At 33.9% G+C, this 12070-nt stretch overlaps 1 long non-coding RNA gene across 1 annotated transcript in view; it reads left to right on the top strand.

Moving 5' to 3' along the window:
* The first annotated feature begins 5241 nt into the window (after nucleotides 1-5241).
* Nucleotides 5242-12070, top strand: part of LOC129928756 (uncharacterized) — a 32609-nt gene continuing 25780 nt past the window's right edge. The window contains exon 1 of the long non-coding RNA XR_008780229.1: nucleotides 5242-5684. This is a non-coding gene — a long non-coding RNA (uncharacterized LOC129928756). The remainder of the gene's footprint in view (nucleotides 5685-12070) is intronic.

Below are 12070 nucleotides of genomic sequence, written 5' to 3'. Positions count from 1 at the left end.
GGGGTCTTGGTATATTAGTGATCATATTACTAATTAGAGCCTAGAAATAGATAATGTTGCCTCTTAGTACTTAAGTTAGTAATCTGATTGAAAGTGTATAATTTCCTTAACTTCTTCTCACATGTTCCAAAAAACAGAAAAAATAAAACCAGTTTGATCTGGATGTTTCCAGACTGCAGTCTCTTGTTGACTATTGTTAGTTGGATGGCAATGTGCAGCTTTTTAAACCTTTTGTTTTCCCTTTTGATACATTGATTTATATATTTCTCAAACATTTTTAGATAGTAACATATGTTGATCTGTAGATCTAGTGTGGGTGAATGTGTGATATCATGTACATTAGACTCTGGCCATTCAGTTGGTTCTGTAAAATTACAAAGTGACACTTTTTTTTTCTTGATATTGTTGACTTATGAATTAGAACTCAGGCTTTTGTTGAAACAGATCTGCCTTCTGGTCAAATTATATTGAGTCATTTCTCCAGGTTCAAAACAGTTCAACTTATGGACCAAGGTGTTGAGTTGATCGTTTCACTTGTTCAATTGAAATCCTATCCAGTCCTAGTTCAAAGTCTTAGTGTTAGTGGCAAGCATTGCTTCCAGTCCTGTGGGATCTACTGGAAGTGAACTCTAAAATATGACCATTGTTGCTGTACACACAGATTTCATTTATTTATGTTTGCTTCAAATTAAGGGTCTAAGTGACCTTGGTTGACTATGTTGATCATTGAATAAATGGACTGACATGTCCGCAGATTATAGTTTTGCTTGTTAATATATTTTCTTGTGTTGAATAGATTAAGTTTTAAGTTAAGAAATACTGAGATTGTTCCATAACTTCTCAGCCAGCACATTACAATGTACTGCACTGATCTAAATACTTTATAACTACATCTCAGTTTGAATGAAAATCAATAATTATAAACTAGTACTGAAGTTACACATTTGAAACCAAAAGAAAATTTAAGACAAATCGTAGCGGGCGAATAAGAACCTAAAGTGATAACAGCTGAACCATTGTTCTGTCTGCTGAATGTAACATTATATGTAGGTCACAGCTGGGAAAGTGTAGCTGTTATGTGAAATACTGAAACTTCATACTCAAAAAGCCTTATTAACTCACTAATATAAGTAACTGGCACCAAAAGGGCGCATTAGCAGAACTACAGGCAACTTAATATAAAAGACTATATAGCTGCAATCTCACTGCTCAAACAAGGCATGATAGAGGCTGTTCTTTTTAGCTACATCATCTACAAGTTTCATTAGCCCCCTTTTTTTTTGTACCACCAAAGAGCATCTAGTCTCCTAGAAATGTTTTTTATTACTATTTCAGCTTCATCGGACATCTGATAATACTTGTACTCTGCCAAGTTGCTTCCCTTTAATATTATCCTATTTACTGTTGTAGTCCATGTTTTTTTTTTAGAAGTATTTGCCTTTTGATTCAGCCCCACATCTCTGTTTTCAACAGACATCAAACAGGTTCTTGTCTAAACCACTGTTAGCAACTACTGGCAATACAGAAAATGAAAAATACAGAAACTTAGCCTATAATACATATGGGATCTGATATAATTCACTAGCGATATGGTCACGAATCTAATGGAGACCACTGGCCTATATTAGAATACACAAACGATCCATATTTCATACAGAAATGAATAACGAACAAAGTTTAGAAGAAAATATGCGAAAACGCAAAATTACTTTAACTTGGGAAATGCTCGTTTTCTGTACATTGATGTATGAACATAGATATGAAACTAAGTAAGGGCAGTCACTACTGCGTACTAAATATTTGGTTTACGGCAATACTGTACATTCCATAATATCGAGGTGGTCCACGTTTGATCCTGGTCCATATTGCAAGCCTCTCCCATTCTAAGTGATGAACTAACAACATAACTACTATATTTCGTAGAGGATTCGCTGTAGAAAGAACAGCAATTCAAAATAAGGTTGCACTTGTAGGCTATAGGTCTACATTGAGATTCTCTGGTCTACCAGCCAATTACTAGCCTTTGGGTGACCCATGCGTCACAATCCCTCTCTCGACCTTGCTGGTGAAATTCAATGGAACGCTTCGTGTTACATTTGGCACCAACTCAGTTGTTATAGTTGACACTCCCAACTTATGGGGCTTCACTCCTGATTTTTCCTCGACGTTGCTTCCTGAAGCCTTCTTTACCGCAAGCCAACCCGGGGGAGGGGTGTATTTTATCTTATAAAATACAGACTCTACTTCAAATAGATGATTACGCCCTACGCGTGTCCCTAGGCCAATGAAGTCATGTTTGAAGTCGAGTATGGCTACCACTCTCCTAGATACAAAGGATCTAAACCTAGGTCTATAATCAAATCATGCACATGGTATCGTGCCTTATCTTATATAATACAGACGTTACTTCAAAAAACAAGATGATTACGTCCTACGCGTCATGCATGTAGTCAATGACCTAAATTCTGCCAAGTCACTGGTTTTCCTGGATAGCTCAGGCAACCCATTCCATGCTCTAATAGCACTAGGGTACGCGTACTATTTGGTGGTAATTATCTGCCTCAAGCAAAGACAAGTTGTAGTCGTACGATCTTCTATACCCAAGAATCGATGACTCAATTTTTTCATCTATCTGAGCACTCTACAATCGAAAGTACAATTCAACCTTTGTGTGTGTGTGTGTGTGTGTGTGTGTCATTGCATCCTAAGTAAGCATTAACATAGAAGAGAATGAATGAGATTTTGCATTCAACATTAAATGTAGAAATTGGACTTTTTGTTTTGGTCACTTGTGCCAAATTTTAAACATACGACGTTGGGTTTCCATAAAGTTTGATGGCTTTGAAAAGAACTAGTTCTGTTGAGGCTTTATGAGCTCTTCTTGAAAGATTCGTTGCAGAGTGTGGTGAAATAGTTGATACTTGTTTATGTTTGTATAGCGTCGTGAGAATGTGTTCACAACATTGGTTTTGAAGTGAAGTTTGAAGATTTACCTTTACCTATCCCTTAGTCTGTTGGACCGTTGGGGCACCAGGCAAGATTTGTCGACCGTCTTTCTCCATTCCTCTCTTTTTTTTCCCTTGTTTAGAACCTCTCTCAATGGCAGGCCTGTCCATTCTTTAATGTTGTCCTCCCATCGCTTTTTCTGTCTGCCTCTTCTTCTTTTCCCTGGCACTGTTCCCTGAAGGAAGGTCTTTGCGAGCCCCGTAGATCTTTTAATGTGGCCAAAGGTTTTAAGCTTTCGTCTTTTCACAATAGTTAGCAGGTCATCATGGGCTCCGATCGCTACAGTAACCCTGTCTCTGATTTCTTGGTTTGTGATGCGGTCTTTGAATGTGATGCCTAGGATCCTTCTGTAGCATCTCAATTCCATTGCTTGGATCCTCCTCTCAAGCTCTGCATTCAACGTCCACGACTTGCAAGCATATAAAAATGTGGCCATGACCAGAGAGCGCATCAGTCTGATTTTGGTGCCGAGGGCTAAGCCCTTATCTTTCCATATTATTTTAAGTTTTGAAAGGGCTGCTATGGACTGTGCTATTCGGGCCAATAATTCGGGTTTTGTTCCCTCATCTGAGACAATAGCTCCGAGGTATTTGAAGCTGTTAACACTAGTTAGCTTTTCACCTCCAATACTGATGTCTCTTTTAAAGCCCTGATGGCTATTGGTCATAATTTGAGTTTTTTTGGCATTTATTTGCATGCCATATGCTGCGGCAGTCTTGTCAATGCGCATCACCAGGTCAGCTAGTTCTTCTTCTGTCCCTGCTAGGCCGTCAATGTCATCTGCGAAGCGCAAGTTAGTAATTCTTCTTCCTCCAATGCTAACAGTACCTTCATAGCCCTCGAGGGCATCTTCCATTATCCTTTCAAGGAAGATATTGAAGAGTGTTGGTGACAGTAGGCAGCCTTGTCTTACTCCAACTGTGGTTTTGAACCAGTCCCCAATATTATTGTTGAAGTACACGGCACTGGTGGCATCCTTGTTGAGGTTCTGGATAACTTTGATTATGTTTTTATTAATGTTGTACTTTTCCATTGTCGCCCAGAGTGCTCCGTGCTATAGGCCTACTCAATCGGAAGCTTTCTTGAAATCAATAAAGACATGGAAAAGATTCTCTTGGTGTTGGAGATATTTCTCACAGAGTATTCTGAGGTTTAGGATTTGCTCTGTTGTGCTGCGACCTTGTCTAAAACCTGCTTGTTCTTCTGATATGATGTTGTCTGCTATCGGTTTTAGTCGGTTTAATAAGGGGATACGGATATGGCTTGTTGTGTGGTATATGCGTCCAGTACAGATGATCGATGGTCTCCCTACCCTCCACTATCCCCGCTTGTCCTGGGAGGAAGTTTGGGCTAGGGTGCAATAAACTTGAAATATGAAAAAAATATTCAAAACATAAAAAAAAAAAATTTACACATTGGACAAGCGAATGTTTCAATATTAAAATTTAAAAAAAGTCTAAACGGAGCAGCTTTAACGAACATCTACTACGTACATTAGGATTCCAAAATATATTGTACATTTAGGCCTACTTCTAAAAGAAAAACGCGAAAATTATGTCTGTATGTTACTTTTCTTTGTCCTTATAACCGAGTTAAACCGTTCCGGATCCCAATTGGGATGCTTTCAGCGCTTCCCTAGACCAAATCTTGCTAAAAAAGGGAAGGGGGTGCAAATGAAATTGTTTTCACAACTAGTAAACGTTTGAGAAACACGGATCTACAGTTTATTATGGAATATTAAGGTACATTATAGTTTGTATAATTGAGTACGCATTTTAGCATGTAGGCTAAATGATGTATTTCAATAAATCTCAAAAGTGATTCTCTTGGCAAAAACATTATCTATATATAGCCTACCTTACCTAAAGACATGCGATATTTTGTTCTCTTAGTTAAAACAGAAGTCATAGCTAATCAATTTTTCGCCAAACAAAACTGTTATAAGTGAATCTGAAACACAATAGATGTCAGAACACAAACGGCTTTAAAAAAATGACTGTTATAGCCTTATAGGCTACAGCAAGTCCTTTTTTTATCACGAGAAACTTTAGCATTTTGTAGAAGCGAAGTTTTAGATTGTGACTATATAATAGGCCTATATATTGTAGATATTTTGAGCTAGGTAATACACTCTATAGTTATTCTTATTATTTGAGCGCAATGTATTTATATTACAATTTTTGTTCCTAGAATAAAAAAGGGGGGAGGGGGAGCCAAAAAATGGTGTGTTACAGATACACTGCCCGTTTTTAAACAGTTACTTCAAGATATCTAGTCAGGATAGAGTCTGGCTTTAACATCTTCATTATAGTGATGTTTTTATTTTAAAAACTCGATTCTTTGACAGTAAAGTATATCTACTTCAGTTTACTGGATATCGACGAGCGGTACCTGTTGAAAAAGGTTTGAAAAGCACTGATCTAGATCTAGATCTACTGGGTAATAGTTGAAAGCAATCGTATATTTACTAAATTCTTTATCACTTAGCCGAAATTCGTATCTATAGTTTTGTATATAAATAACAAAATGGCGAGTGTTTTGCTTTCACACTCACAGCATTCGCAGGTTGAAACTTTAAAGAGGCGTAAGAAACAAAATAAAATTCTAAAAAAATAAATAAACTAAAAATTCTTTTGTCTGTTCGCGAACATTTATCTTTATCGGATGAAGCAACACGGGTAAATGTCTTAATAGTCTAAACTGTTCTAGATCTAGTAAAATCTAGTACCATAATTAGTATTTTGTCTAAGTCAAAGAGTATAGTAGTACAGTAGTACTAGTAGTTAGTAGTAGTACTACTAAGTACTAGTAGTAGGTAGTAGTAGTAGTAGTAAAATCTACTCTAGTAAATCTAGTAACTATTGTTTCTATTCTAGTTAACGATGATTTTACCGTAAGTAGATTTTAGTAGATCTAGACTCTAGACGTCTAGATAGATTATCAATATCATATCTAGTTAATCTAGATCTAGTAGATAGTCTATGTCTATATGGATCTCTAGACTCTATTACTCATAAGTTAAATTATTATTATATATAGAGAGATCTAGGTCTAGAATATTGACCTTGAGGCACTAGTAGACTAGAGGACAAGTTTAGATTAGATTTTATTATCTTATCTAATGTAGATTTAGATCTAGAATATATTCTATCTCACAGTATCTGTATTACTATTATTATGTCTAAATCTATCATCTGGATGATCTAGCCATGGGCATGGGCGCCCTCAGGATTTTTCACAGAGTGCAAGCTGCTAACCATGGCTCAAAGTCTTAGCCTCAACAGTAAACATTAAATACTCTATTTATTCATGAAATAAAAAAAAAACAACTAAAAACGTGAACAAAATCTTCAATGTACACATTCATTGTTAACTTTATCAGTGAGGACCGTGCTTCCCTACATTCGATCAAACGAAAACTGCAAATGTTTGGCTGCTGAAACTGTCAATAACTTTACTAAATATACTAATGCATTGATTTTCGTTGCGATGGACAAGCTGCTGATGATCGCTTATCGAGTAGTTCTGATATTCTTCTTTGTATTGCAGCTTTTAGGATGAAGACAAAACAAGTTGAACTGACCATTATTATTGCTCGAAAAGCGAGACATATGAAGCAAGTTAAGAATCAAGATATGTAATGTAAAGCCATGTTCTCTAATAACTCCCAAAATCCAAACATGTTTTTTTTTTTCTCTGTGTGTCTGTCGACTGCGAAATTCTCAGCAGCAGCAACTCAATATTTGGTATCAGGCTTTTCTGCCAGCAGTCTCTTCTTCCTCAAGATGACATTTCTGACGTGTTCCTTAGGATGGTCATGTTGGTTTTTGATTATGTCATTAAGGATGTGCTGTTGAGCGAAAAGACTACTACACAGTGGAAACTGGTTCAAGAACAGATGACTAATTAACAACAATGAAAAGACAAATCAGAAACAAGAGGAGAGGCATTTACTACACATGTGCAGTTTGTTTGGTTTTATTTACAGTCATTATTTTAAGATCCGCCAAACAGTCAAAGATCTCAAAGTTGAGACTTAAATCTCGAATGGATTCTTATTTTTCAGTTGATTGTGTCTAACACAAATAAGGTAAATTTAAATTTAGCAACAACGCTATCGTTAGGGACAGTTACAGAAAAAGAATACTAGCCATCAGTAGGACAGCCTTGGGCAGCAATGACATTAGACACATGCAGTGCGTTTCTCTGAACCACAATTTCTTCACTAAAATACCCAGCAAATGTAGTTAATTCATGATGTATTTCAGGTGATATACTTTCCATATTTCACAGGCATAAAGCAATAGTAATCTAATGTGGTGTATAAAATACAAACATGCTCAATGTGTGAAGCACCATTAAAGAGTGGCAACACAGTTTTTCTGATATACTGGGAGATGTGCATTTGTACAAACTTTTTAAAGGGATTTGAGTTTTTCTTTGATCATCAGATAAATATTTGATTTATAAGCAAATAGTCCTTTTTTCTGAGAATTAATTGCATTTTTTTGTGTAGAGATAGGGACACCTCAAACACCCAACAGCTCTGTGGTGGTTGAGGGGGGGGTGCTAAGTGGTTTAGTGCGGTTGCTTTAGAGCTAAGGGTTTTCAGGTTCAAATCTTGTTGAAGATTGTTTTTGAATTTCAGGATTTTAGAATGCCTTGGGTCAGTGCAATTCTAATGGGTATCTGACATTAGTTGGGGAAAGTAAAGAAGGTTGGTCGTTGTGCTGGCCATATGATACCTTTATAACAGTAGGCCACAGAAACAGATGACATTTACATCATCTGCCATATAGATTGCAAATTCTAAAAGGCATTCTTTTTACATTTTAATCCCTAACTATTCTAAAAATTCTAACCATTTTTTCATTCAAAGACATTTTTTTCTTTTCTGAGCAACTAAATTGATGATCATGTTAAATCAACATTTGATTTTTAAAAAATAATTTCTGATTTACTTTGATGCAAGAAAAAGCTAATATTATAAGCATTACTCACCATAGTCAAATTATGCACTTTTATAAAGTATGCTAAGTAGGCTTAGCAAAGCATAAAAAAAAAAGAATATTTGCTATTGACCTTTTCGAAAATTAAAACAAAAAAAAAATTTTGTGCCAAGATCATTATACTATAGCTTTTTATTGTATTGCATGCCACCTAAAAAAAGTTTGACATTCTGCATGATATCAACTGAGGTCAATGAAATATGGAAAAGGAGCTACAAACTAAGTACATTAATGAAACCAAAAAAAAAAAAGAATTAGAAGATAACTACCATGTCAGACAAAAACTGTCTAATTTTAAGAAAGGCCTAACTTCTAGCTATGACCAATTGTGACAAAGAATACATTTTATTACTTAATTATCAGAAAGAATGTCAAATTAGGTAGGAGGTGTGGTGGCCGAGTGGTAAAGTTGTTAGCTTCTGAACCAGGGGTTTCAGGTTTGAATTCTGGTGAAGACTGGGATTTTTACTTTCTGTAATGTCTTAGTGTCAATGATTAGATTGACCATGGTAATGACTTATGTCAATGAAAACATTGAAAAAGGTAATGAGTTAGTGTCAATGATTACATTGAGAATGGTAATGACTTAGTGTTATTGATTGGATTGAGAATGGTAATGACTTAATTTTAATAAAAACAACAAAAATGGTAATGTGTTAGTGTCAATGATTAGATTGAGAATGGTAATGTCTTAGTGTCAATGATGACTTTGAGAATAGTAATGTGTTAGTGTTAATGATTACATTGAGAATGCTATGTCAATGATTACTTTGAGAATGGTATTGTCTTAGTGTCAATGATTAGATTGAGAATGATAATGTCTTAGTGTCAATGATTAGATTAAGAATGGTAATGACTTAGTGTCAATGATTAGATTGAGAATGGTAATGTCTTAGTGTCAATGATTACATTGAAAATAGTAATGTCTTAGTGCCAATGATGACAGTGAGAATGGTAATGTCTTAGTGTCAATGATTAGATTGAGAATGGTACTGTCTTTGTGTCAATGATGACTTTGAGAGTAGTAATGTGTTAGTGTCAATGATTACATTGAGAATGCTATGTCAATGATTAATTTGAGAATGGTAATGTCTTAGTGTCAATGATTAGATTGAGAATGGTAATGTCTTAGTGTCAATGATTAGATTAAGAATGGTAATGACCTAGTGTCAATGATTACATTGAGAATGGTAATGACTTAGTGTCAATGATTACATTAAAAATATTAAGTCAATGATTAGATTAAGAATGAAATTGACTTAGTGTCAATGATTACATTGAGAATGGTAATGTTTTAGTGTCAATAATTAGATTGAGAATGGTAATGACTTAGTGTCAATGATTACATTGACAATGGTAATGTCTAAGTGACAATGATTACATTAAAAATGTTATGTCAATGATTAGATTAAGAATGGTAATGACTTAGTGTCAATGATTACATTGAGAATGGTAATGTCATTTTGTCAGTGATTACATTGAGAATGGTAATGTCTTAGTGTCAATGATTAGATTAAGAATGGTAATGTTTTAGTGTCAATGATTACATTGAGAATGGTAATGTCTAAGTGTCAATGATTACATTGAGAATGTTATGTCAATGATTAGATTAAGAATGGTAATGACTTAGTGTCAATGATTAGATTGAGAATGGTAATGTTTTAGTGTCAATGATTACATTGAGAATGTTAATGTCTTATTGTCAATGATTACATTGAGAATGCTATGTCAATGATTACTTTAAGAATGGTAATGTGTTAGTGTCAATGATTAGATTGAGAATGGTAATGTCTTAGTGTCAATGATTAGATTGAGAATGGTAATGTCTTAGTGTCAATGATTAGATTAAGAATGAAATGACCTAGTGTCAATGATTAGATTGAGAATGGTAATGTCTTAGTGTCAATGATTACATTAAGAATGTTAAGTCAATGATTAGATTAAGAATGGTAATGACTTAGTGTCAATGATTAGATTAAGAATGGTAAAATTTTAGTGTCAATGATGACTTTGAAAATGGTAATGTGTTAGTGTCAATGATTACATTGAGAAAGGTAATGTCTTAGTGTCAATGATTAGATTGAGAATTATAATGTGTTAGTGTCAATAAAAAGATTATGAATGGTAATGTGTTAGTGTCAATGATTACATTGAGAATGGTAATGTCTTAGTGTCAATGATAAGATTCAGAATGGTAATGTCTTAGTGTCAATTTTTAGATAGAGAATTATAATGTGTTAGTGTCAATGATTAGATTAAAAATGGTAAAGTTTTAGTGTCAATGATGACTTTGAAAATGGTAATGTGTTAGTGTCAATGATTACATTGAGAATGGTAATGTCTTAGTGTCAATGATTAGATTGAGAATGAAAATGTCTTAGTGTCAATGATTAGATTGAGAATGGTAATGTGTTTGTGTCAATCATTAGATTAAGAATAGTATTGTCTTAGTGTCAATGATTAGATTGAGAATGGTAATTTCTTATTGTCAATTATTTCATTGACACTGGTAATGTCTTAGTATCAATGATTACATTAAGAATGGTAATGTCTAAGTGTAAATGGTTATGTTGAGAATGTTATGTCAATGATTAGATTAAGAATGATAATGTTTTATTGTCAATAATTACATTGAGAATAGTAATGTCTTAGTGCCAATGATGACAGTGAGAATGGTAATGTCTTAGTGTCAATGATTAGATTAAGAATGGTAATGACCTAGTGTCAATGATTAGATTGAGAATGGTAATGTCTTAGTGTCAATAATTACATTTAAAATAGTAATGTCATAGTGCTAATGATGACAGTGAGAATGGTAATGTCTTAGTGTCAATGATTAGATTGAGAATGGTAATGTCTTAGTGTCAATGATGACTTTGAGAATAGTAATGTGTTAGTGTCAATTATTACATTGAGAATGCTATGTCAATGATTACTTTGAGAATGGTAATGTCTTAGTGTCAATGATTAGATTGAGAATGGTAATGTCTTAGTGTCAATGATTAGATTAAGAATGGTAATGACCTATTGTCAATGATTAGATTGAGAATGGTAATGTCTTAGTGTCAATGATAACATTAAGAATGTTAAGTCAATGATTAGATTAAGAATGGTAATGAATTAGTGTCAATGATTACATTGAGAATGGTAATGTTTTAGTGTCAATGATGAGATTGAGAATGGTAATGTTTTAGTGTCAATAATTAGATTGAGAATGGTAATGACTTAGTGTCAATTATTACATTGACAATGTTAATGTCTAAGTGACAATGATTACATTAAGAATGTTATGTCAATGATTAGATTAAGAATGGTAATGACTTAGTGTCAATGATTACATTGAGAATGGTAATGTCATTTTGTCAGTGATTACATTGAGAAGGGTAATGTCTAAGTGTCAATGATTAGATTAAGAATGGTAATGTTTTAGTGTCAATGATTACATTGAGAATGGTAATGTTTTGGTGTCAATGATAACATTGAGAATGTTATGTCAATGATTAGATTAAGAATGGTAATGACTTAGTGTCAATGATTAGATTAAGAATGGTAATGACTTAGTGTCAATGAGAACATTGAAAATGGAAATGTGTTAGTGTCAATGATTAGATTGAGAATGGTAATGTTTTAGTGTCAATGATTACATTGAAAATGTTAATGTCTTATTGTCAATGATAACATTGAGAATGCTATGTCAATGATTACTTTGAGAATGGTAATGTGTTAGTGTCAATGATTAGATTGAGAATGGTAATGTCTTAGTGTCAATGATTAGATTGAGAATTATAATGTGTTAGTGTCAAAGAAAAGATTATGAATGGTAAAGTTTTAGTGTCAATGATGACTTTGAAAATGGTAATGTGTTAGTGTCAATGATTACATTGAGAATGGTAATGTCTTAGTGTCAATGATTAGATTGAGAATGGTAATGTCTTAGTGTCAATGATTAGATAGAGAATGGTAATGTGTTAGTGTCAATGATTAGATTAAGGATGGTAAAGTTTTAGTGTCAATGATGACTTTGAAAATGGTAATGTGTTAGTGTCAATGATTAC

Source organism: Biomphalaria glabrata, chromosome 10 (genome assembly GCF_947242115.1).
Source record: "Biomphalaria glabrata chromosome 10, xgBioGlab47.1, whole genome shotgun sequence".
Classification (NCBI taxonomy): domain Eukaryota; kingdom Metazoa; phylum Mollusca; class Gastropoda; family Planorbidae; genus Biomphalaria; species Biomphalaria glabrata.
This window is presented reverse-complemented; position numbering and strand designations above follow the sequence as displayed.